Below are 14,001 nucleotides of genomic sequence, written 5' to 3' on the forward strand. Positions count from 1 at the left end.
TAAAAAGACAGAAGTCTTGTCAGAGATGTGTGTCTAAGAGAAAGAAGTCAATAAACAACAGAAAAAGAGAACTGGGTGCCTGGGTGGCTCAGTGGGTTGGGCCTCTGCCTTTGGCTCGGGTCGTGATTTCGGGGTCCTGGGATCGAGCCCGGCATCAAGCTTTCTGCTCTGCAGGGAGCCTGCTTCCTCCTCTCTCTCTCTCTCTGCCTGCCTCTCTGCCTACTTGTGATCTCTGTCTGTCAATTAAATAAATTAAATATTTTATTTTATTTTTTTTTAAAGATTTTATTTATTTATTTGACAGAGATCACAAGTAGGCATAGAGGCACAGAGGCAGGCAGAGAGAGAGAGGAGGAAGCAGGCTCCCTGCCAAGCAGAGAGCCCGATGCGGGACTCGATCCCAGGACCCCGAGATCATGACCTGAGCCGAAGGCAGCGGCCCAACCCACTGAGCCACCCAGGCGCCCCTAAATTAAATATTTTTAAAAAAAAAGAAAAAGAGAACTTAATGACAGTCTAAACAGAAAATTTTTTTTCAATATTAAGAGAATTATAAACAACCACAGGCTAATAAATTTGCGTGGCCGTCTCTGACTGCCCCTACTTATTCTTTTTATTGTCTGCTGCCTGTCTCCTGACACTGGAATGTAAGCTTCCTGAGGCAGAGTTCTTGGCCTGTTTGGTTCCCGGTAAACACCACATGCTGAGTAACTATTTGGTGCCTGCACAGATGCACGTCCCCGGTAAGCCAGCACGAGGGCGGGTGAGTTCTTCCCAGCACAGATGTTGGCATTTGTCTTCAGCAGATTTGCCCAGGTACAAGGACAACTTGTAAATCCTGGCAAAGGTCTCTGGAATCTGATCCTTCCAGCGACACGGCGTTACCACACCATGGTTACCTGGGGAGCCACTCAAAGAAACTATGAATTTCTAGCTCAGCAAACAACTGTGCACACAGCTTGGGTATAAAGAATAATGGGGGGGGGGGATCAGTTTGGTGGTCCCACAAGAAGTTAAACACAGAATTACAGTATGACCCAGCGATCCCCCTCTTAGGTGCATACAGCAAGGATCGAAAACAGGGACTCGGACTAATACCTGTACATACGTGTCCTCTGCAGCACTGTTCACGCTAGCCAAAAGGTGAAAGCAACCCCAATGTCCATCCTCCAAACAGTGGATAAACAAATGTGATATATCCATACAAAAGAATATTATTCAGCCATGAAAAGGAATGAAATATTGATACACGCTATCATGTGGATGAACCTCAAAAACATGATCCCAAATGAAAGACGCCAGACATAAAATGCCACTTGTTGAAGGATTCCATTTACATGAACTATGCAGACTAGGTGACTCCATAGAGACAGAGAGCGGATGGGCAAGTGCCAGGAGCTGGGAGGGAGGGGGAAGGGGGAACTACTGCTTAATGGGTGTAGGGTTTCCTTTGCGGGGGATACAAGTGATCTGGACCTAGATAAAGGTAGGGGTTGCACAACATTGTGTGTGTATTAAATGCCACTGAATTGTTCATTTTAAAATGGTTAATTTTAGGGGTGCCTGGGTGGCAGTTGGTTAAGCATCCCATTTTGGGCTTCTGCTCAGGTCATGATCTCAGGCTGTGAGCTCCATGCTCAGCATGAAGTCTGCTAAGACTCTCCCTCCCCCTCCCGCTGCCCCTCCCCCACCAACGCTCACACTCTTTCTCTCTAAAATAAATAAATAAAGCTTTAAAAAAGTTAATTTTATGTTATGTGAATACACATACATACCATACACCTTACACACCAGCCAAATACACACTTGGCCAGATGGCTGAGTGTTAAAATCAATAACCACAGCCCAATATCACTGCCATAAGTACAAGAATAAATCTGAAGATTTTCCAAAGGCTTATTTCAATTTTATTACTGTATTTTACTAATCAAATTTTCAAGTTTGATTTTTATAATATAGGAACATTAATTCCTTAGGGTTGTCCTTGTAAATTGGTCCACTGAACATCTGGATAGTGATTAGATGTTCACCATTTAAGGTTTCAAAGCTAGAGCTAAAATACTTTTGGCTGCTTTACCAGAATAGGGCACTGCTGACCGAGATGTCGCCACAAAATTATCAAATTTTCCTTCCCTCTAGATGCCATATCATCATGATAAAGACATATCCTCCTCAACTTCTGTACTTGAAAACTGAGTTTCTGATAATGATGTAATTTCATGGAGATGATCCCATAAACTGAAGCTCTACAAACTGCTTGAAGATACTATCTGAATATTTTCAAGAGTAAGTTACAGATTTTCTTCACTGGTATTTTAAATATCTAATATCTTTAGGCCTTTATTTATTTTTTTTTTTTTAAGTATTTAATTTAGAGAGAAAGAGAGGTGGTGGAGGGGCGGGGAGGGGAGAGAATCTCAAGCAGGCTCCCCACTGAGCATGGAGTCCGACTGGGGCCTTGATTCCAGGACCCTGACTGAGATCATGACCTGAGCTGAAATCAAGTTCAACCGACTGATCCACCCAGGCACCCATATGCCTTTACTCTTATTCAAATTATTACTTAGTCACCAAAAACCTCTCCGAATAGTCTGTCCAGAAATTGTTTTATTAAACTATTTGAGAGTTCTTAGTTATTTTGGAAACTGAAATCATTTCAATCGTTATTTCACATTAGTTATAAATCTAAGTGTATATTTCAACTACTGACAAAATTTCAACATACAAAGAACCTAAGGAGACTTTTTTCATTCCAGTTACACCTACATTCAAAAGTGAATATTAATGTATTAACAAAATCATAGTAACAAGCTTCATTCAGATTGCTGACATCGACACTCTGGCTGGAGACAATGGTTAATTATGCAATCCCACATTCATGATGGCATACGAGTTCAGACAGGCCAGAAATGATGTTGAAGTAATCATATGACTACTTGGGTTTCCAGAGGCTGAGACCAAAACCAAAGCCAAATGGTAGATTTGAGCCAAACAGAAGGCTGAAGCCAATGGATCCCACCCCTAATAAATAGGCTAATTGCAAGAAGCATGAGATGAGCCTTCTGGATAATTCTCAGGGCAGGAAAGAGTCAGCTGACCGTCAGCTGACTCCAAAAAATAACTGTAGCATATCACCCAACTTCCCATTTAATTTCCTACTAAGAGAGAAATGATAAAACCAGAAAAGGGGAAGCAACTGTAGAGATAAGATGCCATCCTCCACAAACACTTGCTCTTGGTTGAGCTAACCCATGGCGCACTCTACACACCTCATGGATCTCAGCGCGGCTCATAGCACACACACCTAACACTTCAGAGTTACCAGACTACTCCAGTGCACAGTTGTCACAGACCACACTTAAGGACAGAAAAGACCTTGGATTATCCCAACAGAAGGCTTTGTGGTTTGCTTATATGAACTTAGAGATTATTGCTATCTGCATCCAGACAACAGAAATTCAGAATGTTATGATCAGGTCAACGTTTTTGGAGTCTGACAGGTCCCTCCCTCTGTGCTTTCGTTTCTCTCTTAGCCACCAATTATTACCAAATCTCTTAGGACAGGAGGGGGCATAATAATAAGAAAAAGGCAACATTTCCAGAGTGTTTTATCAAAAACAAATGAGACGGAGCTTTAACTCAACTGTAAAATAGGACTTTAAGTCCTTTAAGTATCACTCACATGTAGGTGGTTTTTGGAATAGAAAGTTCTGTGTTTCTTTTGCCAAAGAAACCTGGGTTCCATTGTGTTGGATTTAGATCTGATAGAGACTGTTCCTTGGCTAATAAAATACAATGATCATTGGGGATTGGGGAAGATTAACACACAATCCGTATATTCCAGAAAACTGACTTCACTAGAGCACAAAGGAGATGGGTTTTCATTATGAGACAAGTCCCATAAAAAGGACACCCTTGTTGAGCCTGGGTGGCTCAGTGGGTTAAGCCTCTGCCTTTGGCTCAGGTCATGATCCCAGGGTCCTGGGATCCAGCCTGCTCTCTGCTCAGCAGGGAGCCTGCTTCCCTTCCTCTCTCTCTGCCTGCCTCTCTGCTTACTTGAGATCTCTGTCTGTCAAATAAATAAATAAAATCTTAAAAAAAAAAAAAAAACAGTACATCCTTGATGCTTTTTGCTCTTGCTACTGTTTTGTTTCATTTTTCTTCAGACTTCCAGGTAAGCCTGAAGTTGTTTGATGTAAAATCAGGGAAGGTCAGATTTAGAGATTACATTTCTTAGAAAGCATCCCTGCTTCTTGCAGTAACCCCTTCTGGTTTTTGTTAACAGATCTAATTCAAGTTTAACCAGGACAAGTCTCTTAAGAGTGATGCTTGAGGTGGACCCCGGGGCGGGGTTGTGGGGAGGGGAAGTATGGTAAGCAGAGTCCATGGCTGGTGGGGGCCTGGTCAGGGTCCACGCTATCATGAGCCTTCCTGAAGCTAGACGACTTAGTCCTTCCAAGGGTCACCAACTCACCCTGTTTGCCAGGGGACTTCCCCAGTTTTAGCACTGAAAATCCCATCTCAGTCCTAGGCAAACTGGGATGGTTATCACGCAAGGATTGACTTCCCCTGGTTTAAGCTGTACCACGTACATCCTGAGTGGGATTCTAATCACTCTAAACTTCTAAAGTTAAACATATGTGCTTTGCAGCCTTTGTCTCTTTACATCACCTACCACAGTATCTTTTTCTACCACTGAATAGGATTCCTACCTAGTTACCACAAAACTATTAAGTGGGGCAAACGTTTTTACTCTGTTAAAAAGATTTATTTTTCCATTTATTTTTTAAGAGAAAAAAATCCAAATTCACACAAATGGTCTTGAATTTTTTTAAAGCTCTCATTTCGTTTGGGTGAGAGGGTTCCCCCCCCCCATGCTTATAAAACTTCTTTTGGGGGCACCTGGGTGGCTCAGATGGTTGGGCATCTGGCTTTGGCTCAGGTCATGATCCCAGGGTCCTGGGATTGAGCCCCAAATCAGGCTTCCTGCTCGGCAGGGAGTCTGCTTCTCCCTCTCTCTCCCCACTGTTGCCCCAGCTTGTGCTCTCTTATTCTCTCTGCCAAATAAATAAAATCTTTAAAATAAATAAATAAATAAATAAAATAATTAAAACTTATTTTGTTGGGGAATAATCATTTATCTAATTGAGTTAGCGCTACACTTCTCCCTCAAGCCCTGGTCTCTTGCCACATATTTGAGTGTACACAGAAAAACTTACACCAAAATTCTCCCAGAAGGAAACAAACCAAACTGTCCAGAGACTAGTGACTAAAATCATTAATGGTAAATAAAATCCTTTCTAGCTTAATCTGAATTACAACTCTTATATTCATAATATTTCTACGGAGTTAGTAACTGTATTCATTTCCTATTGGTGCTGTAACAAACTGCTACAAATTTAGTGGCTTAAAACAATACAAATATATCATTATGTAGTTCTGGAGGTCAGAAACCCAAAATGGGTCTCGTGGGCTAATCAAATCAAGGCCTTGGCAGGGCTGCATTCCTTTGAAGGCTCTACAGGGAATTCACCTGTTGACCTTTTCCAGCCTCATTCCTTGGCTCATGTGGCCCCTCGCTAGCAATCTCATCACTCTGACCTGTGCTGCTGTTGTCATAGGCCTTTTCTGACTGATGCTTCAGCCCCTCCTGTCCATTTTTTAAAGGACCCTTGTGAATAAACTCACCTGCATAATCCAGGACAATCTCCCCATCTCAAAATCCTTAATCACATTGGCAAAGTATCTTTTGCCACAGAAGGCAACAAAGTCACAAGTTTCCTGGATTACAACGGGGATCCAGGATGCAGGGTTTTATTCTGCCTCCTACAGTCATTAAGACCCCATCTTAGAAAGTTATGAGACTTGACACTAATGAGACCATATCTTTGGGTCTTATTTTCCTGAGTCTGTTGTTTAATCCTTCCAAATATTTAGAATCTAATAGTTCATAAGTAAATTTGAAAGATATTTGGTTACATTGTATGCTCCTATCAGGGAACAGGACAAAACATATGGGTTTCCAATAACTATCATCTCTACCAGCAAGGTTTCTCCCGTGTCAAGTTGATCCCCGGAATCGTCAGTATGCCTTACTCTTAGTACACAGCAGGCAACAGAACCATAAAAACAATCCCACATAACATTACATGAAGATTTAGAGCAAACCAAGTAACTTCACAACATTTGAAGGCTACATTATGAAATAGTGAAAAGCAAAGATTCTGGAATCAGACAAATGTGGACTCAAATCCCGACTCTGCGGTTAGTGTGGGCTCTCAAAGTCTGTTTACTCCTCAGTGCCCACCTCGTGCTTCGGGAGAGACTGAATTAATGAACCCTAGAAAGCATTTAACAGTGTCCTTCATAAAGACAATATCGTACTTGACACAGTAACACCGATCTCCATTTGACATATGAAGAAACACAATGCTGAAAAGTTACTAGCTCTAAGGGTGCACAACCAGTATATGATCATATCCCAGCGTCTGGCACACGGGATCCATTCCTGAATACCTTTCTCCTTATAGGTCGCTCTCACAACTACTTCATCGCTTCTTGAGTTCCCAGCTTTTCCCCTTAACTATCCCCTACTCTCTGTTGTCGTCCAAAGGCTGTGGTCTCCAAAGTCTTTTTTACATCTGAGACCAAATGTCAAATGCGCTGGGATTTTGAAACACAGTGACAGAAATAGATCCAGTCCATCTGCAAGAATATCATACTTCCCATTTTCTCCATTTCAATACTGTAATCTCCCCACACTGAATGGGAGAAGACATCTGCAGAGCACATATCTGTTAAAGAACTGTACCTAGAATACATAAAGAACTCACAAAATTTATTTTTTTATTTTTTTTTAAAGATTTTATTAATTTATTTGACAGAGAGAAAGATCATAAGTAGGCGGAGAGTCAGGCAGAGAGAGAGGAGGAAGCAGGCTCCCGCTGAGCAAAGAGCCCGATGCGGGGCTCGATTCCAGGACACTGAGATCATGACCTGAGCCGAAGGCAGCGGCTTAATCCACTGAGCCACCCAGGCGCCCCAGAACTCACAAAATTTAAAGAGGCAAATCACTCAACGAAAAAATGGGCAAAGGATCTGAACAGACATTTCTCCAAGATGTAGAGACTGGCACGTGAAAAATTCAATATCATTAATTATGAAAATGCAAACCAAATATATATACAAATATCACATGTATACACATATTTGAGTGTAAATAGATTACAGCGCATATTAATTTCTTTCAGGGCTCCTAATGAGATTTTTAGAAAACCTTTCCTGTTAAAGGGACAATGGGTGGGATAGGGTTGGGAGCCACTGATCTGGAATGGAGGATTAGCTGTGGTCGGCACATGGCCTATTAGAGAATAGTGAGGTTTTTTTGGTTTTTTTTTTCTTCTGTATTCCATAACAGCTTCAGTCTCAAGGACTCCCCGGGGAAAGAAGCAGCAAAATTATAAAATAATTTATTCCTCACTTTTGCTACCAACTTATTCTTTATTTAGGGAATATGCTGTTTCTGGAGGTATATATAATTATACATTTGGACTAGATGTATCTGTCATTATGTTATACAATGATGTATTTCACAATGTCTATGTGCCAGATAAGTGAATCTTACATCTTTAAATGCCTGAACACTTCATTTAAACATTTTTTTGCCATTAAAGATACTCCTGAACAAAAAATACAGCTTCATCTAATGAGCCTTTTTTCGTAGCTCACAACCACTGTAACCTCAGGTATACCAAGGTCAGCCACTACAAGCCTCTCAAGTAAATGGTGATCTTTTTGGAGTTCTTGGCTCTGCTTTTCACAGGGACTTATTTATTTTTACGGGCTATTAATTTATTACTGCTTTTCCTGTTGGCAGTGCCTCCTACCTGTAATCCGCTGCATTCACACAAACATTTAATGCCCACATTACCAGTGACAGTACATTTTTCACCTCTTGGAACCTACTATCATAGCCAAAGTATTTTCAATTCCAAATTTCAAGGCTTACTAGCTTAAGGGGGAAAAGTGAACATTTATTATCAGCCAATGGTGGCAAAGCAAACCAAGGGGGCAGAAGCAGGAAACAGAAACTCCTTAGAAACCGAAGAGGCCATTTTCTTAGTCACTCTCACCTCTGTGTCCCTTTGTCTATCTGTTTCACTCTTGTTTCTGCAAACTCCCCTGCTGGGCTAATCTATAGATGTGACTCTGCCACAACCAGAAGGTTACATCAACTCAGTTCTAGTCATTTGCAGAGAACAAAGGGCTGCTTCTCTCCCAGTGCCATAGTACCAGAGGAGAGAATCTGATTGGCCTTTCAGGTTAGGTTCCCTGTGTGGCCCAGTTGATAAGGTCACATAGTATAACCTTGGCTGCCGGGGCCAGCTCTGTGAGGGAGGGTAGTTTTTAGAGGAGTGTTGTGATAAACTGGCTTAGTATGCACCAAAGGAACCAGATGATCCAAATGTTAGAACTTAATCTAAATTAAAAATAAACTCTGTGCGGGCACCTGGGTGGTGCAGCTGCCTAAGCATCCTGGTTTCAGCTCTGGACGTGATCTCATGGTCCTGAATCAAGCCCTGCATCAGTTCCGTGCTCAGTGCAACATCCGCTTGAGATTCTCTTTCCCTCCCCCTCTCTCCCTCCCACTCCTGTCCTCTTGTTCTCTCTCTCTCAAGTAAACACATAAATCTAAAAAAAAAGAAAGTAAGAAAGAAAATCTCAGCTCTAGGTAAGGGTCTGAGGTGCTTCCCTCTGAAGAAAGAACATGAGGTTTGGCCCCATTACTGCATACACACATTTTTTCTGAGGCCTTGATGATCTACTCCCTGTTTTTCTTTTTTCTTTTTAATTTGATACGATTCACACACCATAAAAGCCACCCTTTTGAAATGTACAGACAGGCGACTTTTAGGATAGTCACAAGGAGGGGCGCCTGGGTGGCTCAGTGGGTTAAGCCGCTGCCTTCGGGTCAGGTCATGATCTCGGGGTCCTGGGATCGAGTCCCATGTTGGGCTCTCTGCTCAGCAGGGAGCCTTCTTCTCTCTCTCTCTGCCTGCCTCCCTGTCTACTTGTGATCTCTCTGTCAAATAAATAAATAAATAAATCTTTTTTTTTTAAAAAAAGGATAGTCACAAGGATTCGGCAACTACCACCATTACGTAATTTCCAGAACATTTCCTCACACCAAACAGAAACCTCGTACTCATTAGTAACCAGTCCCCATTGTCTCTTCCCCTCAGCCCTAGGCAACCACTAATTGACTGTCTCTATGGATTTTCCTATTCTGTACATTTCATACAAACAGAATCATGTAATATGTGGCCTTTTGTACCTGGCTTCTTTCACTTAGCATCATGTTCTCCAGATTTGGGATCATTGAAGCATGTATCTGTGTTTCCTGCCTTCTTACAGCGGAGTAATATTCCATTGTCTGGACATACCACATTTGTTTTTCCATTCATCAGCTGAGAGATATTTAGGTGATCTCCACGTGTTGGCTATTATGAATGATGTTGTCAATATTCATGCACAAATTTTTGCATGGACATATCTTTTCAGTTCTCTTGGGTGTACAGTATAGTCAGGAATGGAACTGCTAGGTCACATGGTGATTGTTTTATATTCTAAGGAACTGCCAGGGGCTGCACCATTTTACTTTCCCAGCAGTGTAAGTCTTCCAGTTTCTCCACAGCCTCGCCATCTTCTTGACTGTCCCTCATTTTAATTATAGCCATGCTAGGGGCGCCTGGGTGGCTCAGTGGGTTAAAGCCTCTGCCTTTGGCTCAGGTCATGATCCCAGGGTCCTGGGATCGAGCCCCACATCGGGCTCTCTGCTCAGCGAGGAGCCTGCTTCCTCCTCTCTCTCTGCCTGCCTCTCAGCCTACTTGTGATCTCTGTCAAATAAATAAATAAAATCTTTAAAAAAAAAAAAAAGAACAATTTAAATTATAGCCATGCTAGCGGAAGAAGTGGTATCTTGTTGTGATCTTTTTTTTTTTTGATGGTGTCCTCTGAAGCACAGAAATTTTAAATTTTATCTATTTTTTGTTTTGTCACCTACCTGTGCTTTCAGTGTCATGTCTTAAAAAACTACTGCCTAATCCAAAGTCACAAAGATTTATACTTATGTTTTTATCTGAGCCTTACAATTCTGCTCTTACACTTGGGTGTTTGATCCATTTTGAGTTAATTTTTATATATGATAAGAGACAGGGAAGGGTCCAACTTCATCATACGCATGTGGATATCCAGTTGTTCCAACACTATTTATTTATTTATTTATTTAAAGATTTTATTTATTTATTTGACAGACAGAGATTACAAGTAGGCCGAGAAGCAGAGAGAGGAGGAAGCAGGCTCCCTGCCGAGCAGAGAGCCCGACACGGGGCTCGATCCCAGGACCCTGGGATCATGACCTGAGCCGAAGGCAGAGGCTTTAACCCACTGAGCCACCCAGGCGCCCCCCAACACTATTTATTGAGAAGACTTTTCTTTCCTCATTGAATTGTCTCCGCACCTTTACTGAAAATCTCATTTTTTAAAAACTAAATTCCCATGGTTTCAGTAACTGACTACACTCAGTTAAGCATATGACAAATATGCAACTGAATGTGATTAAGATGTAGGTACGTGGGGCAACAGGGTGATGGGTATTAAAGAGTGCACATGTGGTGATGGGCACTGGGTGTTACAGGCAACTAATGAATTGTTGAACACATCAAAAACTAATGCTGTATTATAGGTCAGCTAATTGAACATAATAAAAAAATCTACACAGCAGCTTTGTAAGATTAAAAAAATAATAATGACTTTATTCCTAAGAGAGAGAATGCACAAGCCTGAGCATGGGCAATGGCAGAGGGAGAGGGAGAAGCAGCCTACCCGATGAGCAGGGAGCTCACCGTGGGGTTCCATCCCAGGACCCCAAGATCATGACCTGAGCTGAAAGCAGATGCTTAACCACCTGAACCACCCAGATGCCCCCAAAGGAAATCTTTCAATAAGTGTAACAAAAATCAGAAATAACAAAAAAGAATTGGCAGCAATTTTTCTTTCTTAATGGGACTTTAAAAGTATGGAAGCTACCTCTGTAGGAAGAGTCTGGGACTCCCAATTTTTGTTTTATCCAGTTCTATATTGTTTGCATTTGTTACAAAGAACACGTTTTATTTTCCTGACTAAGATGGCCTTTTAATCTGTATAAACAATAGTTTAACTTAAAAAAAAATGTAGGGGGCGCCTGGGTGGCTCAGTGGGTTAAAGCCTCTGCCCTGGGCCCAGGTCATGATCCCAGGGTCCTGGGATTGAGTCCTGTCTGCATCAGGCTCTCTGCTCAGCAGCAAGCCTGCTTCCTCCTCTCTCTCTCTGCCTGCCTCTCCCCCCTACTTGAGATCTCTGTCTATCAAATAAATAAACAAAATCTTTTTAAAATAAAAATAAAAATAAAAAAAATGTAGGTTTGTGAAAAGTCCCAGTTGTAATCAGCATTTACTTTCACTTTATACAAACTAAGATTACGCTGGCTAATACACTGGAGAGATTCACTATTTTGACTGTGGTGATGCGTCCATGGGTATGTACGTATGTGCATGTGTATGTGTGTGTATATATATGTCAAACTTATAAAATTGTACACTTTTTTTTTTTAAGATTTTACTTCTTTATTTGAGAGAGAGACAGTAAGAGAGAGCATGAGCGAGGAGAAGGTCAGAGAGAGAAGCAGACTCCCCGTAGAGCTGGGAGCCGGATGTGGGACTCAATCTGGGGACTCCAGGATCACGACCTGAGCCGAAGGCAGTCGTCCAACCAACTGAGCCACCCAGGCGTCCCAATTGTACACTTTAAATATGTGGTTTTTATGTGTCCATTACACCTCAAGAAAGCTGTTTTTAAAAACAGATAAAGTAAGGGCAAGAATATAAACGAAAAACTTTCTTTTCCTAATCATTTCAAGATCAGCTTCTCTTGTTGGTCCTAAGGATTTAATACCAACTAGTCATTTAGGAAAACTTACACATTTTTCCTACCTGCCTTGTTCCAAAACACAAGCAAACCACTTATTTTTTTTAAGATTTTATTTTTAAGTACTCTCTACACACAGCATGGGGCTTGAACTCACAAACCCAAGATCCAGAGTCATGTGCTTACCAATTGAGCCAGCCAGGTACCCAGAAAACACGCAAACCATTTAAAGTCAAGATTTGTAACGCTGAGACCATCTCATCACTGTAGGATAAACATTAACAAGAGCTGGAACTGAGTTTGGCTCTTAAGGAAAGCATTTTTTTTTTTTTTTAAGATTTATTTATTTATTTATTTGACAGAGAGAAATCACAAGTAGATGGAGAGGCAGGCAGAGAGAGAGAGAGAGGGAAGCAGGCTCCCTCCCGAGCAGAGAGCCCGATGCGGGACTCGATCCCAGGACCCTGAGATCATGACCTGAGCCGAAGGCAGCGGCTTAACCCACTGAGCCACCCAGGCGCCCAAGGAAAGCATTTTTAAGTCCCCTTCCAATAAGAATTAAGCAGCTATATATTCCTTTTCTACACTGAATTTAAGCCCTCCCAACAGCACCAAGCTCAACACTGGCAAAGATTTCATCTACCCATTCACCCTCCTATCCCTAGCATCAAGAATGCTGCCAAGCATACCACAGGTTCTCAGTAACATCTGTCGAATGAATAAAAATCTCACTGAAACTTAATCACCACCTTCTCCTAGGACCACTTTGGACTGAGGAAGGTGGCAGCTCTATTCTTCTAACTCAAAATTCCATCTCTAGAGAGAGGTGCTGTCTATTTCCTTCATATTCTCTTATTATACACTTTTAATCTGGAAAAACAAGGTGGTATGGCTTAGGAACCTCATATCCAGGAAATGAACTAAAATATTTTATCCAAGATTATGCATAGGCTCCACAAACCAGAAGCAATCAGGTGAGAACGGCTAGGAAAATCATGGCATACCCTCCAGAAGAAACACTCCATTTGTTTAAAATGATCATTATGACAAGTCTCTAATAACACAGAAAATGCGAGTCATATGAATCAGGAAAAAACATGATCAGTGCCTGTGATTTACAAACTAAAATTTTCTACACATCTACCTATGAGGATTTATACTCCATGAAGGCAGGCTGTTTGGGCTTGGCATATTGATTAATACATGCTGAATACATTAATACATGTTGAATGCATTAATGAAACTCGATATAAAATGTATCTTTGAAAACATACCTGAAAGGGAATGAACACACGTGGAAAATTATGTTCGAGGAGTGGAACTGTGGGGGTTTCCTCCACTTCCCTTCATTTTCCAATTGTCCCTAAAGTTGTGATAAAACTTTTTCAGTTGAAAAAGGCTGGTCACCGAAACCCCTCCCTGGCTCAGGATGCTTCTTCCCTCGTCCTGTAACTAAGGAAGCATGTGGATTGGGAGTAGGGCTGCAGCCTGGCTTCAATTCCCAGAGGGCCACTGTAAAAGGTGTGTGACTCCAGCCAAGGGCTCCTAGGACACCTGACATTTAGTTCTTCCTCCAGAGGTTGGGAAGGCACCGCTGGGACCACCCGCTTTCTCCTAAGGTGTCCCAGTCCCCCCACCCCCCACAGGTTACTCGTACCTCCTAGACCACCTAAAGGAGTAGCTCAGTAGCACCCCCCCCCCACTTAGCCCCCCAAGTAGTAATTCCTTCCCAAGGGAGCGGTCACTCTCCACCACGGCTCTATCTCCGCTAGGACGGTTACTCGTTCTCCCCGGCCCTCCAGAGGGTCATTCGTCCCCAGGGAGGAGGTCACCCCTTTCTGGTGGAGCCAATGCAATCTGCGGGGGTGGCTGGTTCTCGCCAGCCCTACTGACGAGGTCACTCCTCCTCAAGGCAGAGCTCATTCCCTCCTCACGGGTCCCACACCCCCCGGGAAAGCCGCTCGTACCCGAGGGGAACGTCGCCTCCGCCGGGCCCCCGCCCCGAGACTCAGCGCCGCCTCCTTCCGGGCCCTCCCA

General features: G+C 42.4%; 1 protein-coding gene across 1 annotated transcript in view; it reads right to left on the bottom strand.

Moving 5' to 3' along the window:
• Positions 1-13,983, bottom strand: part of IFT81 (intraflagellar transport 81) — a 196,933-nt gene extending 182,950 nt beyond the window's left edge. Inside the window, exons 1-2 of the mRNA XM_059140881.1 lie at positions 13,932-13,983; positions 13,239-13,327 (exon numbers count right to left, since the gene is read on the bottom strand). The gene's annotated coding sequence lies outside the window, so the exon portion shown is untranslated. The remainder of the gene's footprint in view (positions 1-13,238; positions 13,328-13,931) is intronic.
• Between the last annotated feature and the right edge of the window lie 18 nt (positions 13,984-14,001).

This window comes from Mustela lutreola, chromosome 11, assembly GCF_030435805.1.
Source record: "Mustela lutreola isolate mMusLut2 chromosome 11, mMusLut2.pri, whole genome shotgun sequence".
Taxonomy (NCBI): Eukaryota; Metazoa; Chordata; class Mammalia; order Carnivora; family Mustelidae; genus Mustela; species Mustela lutreola.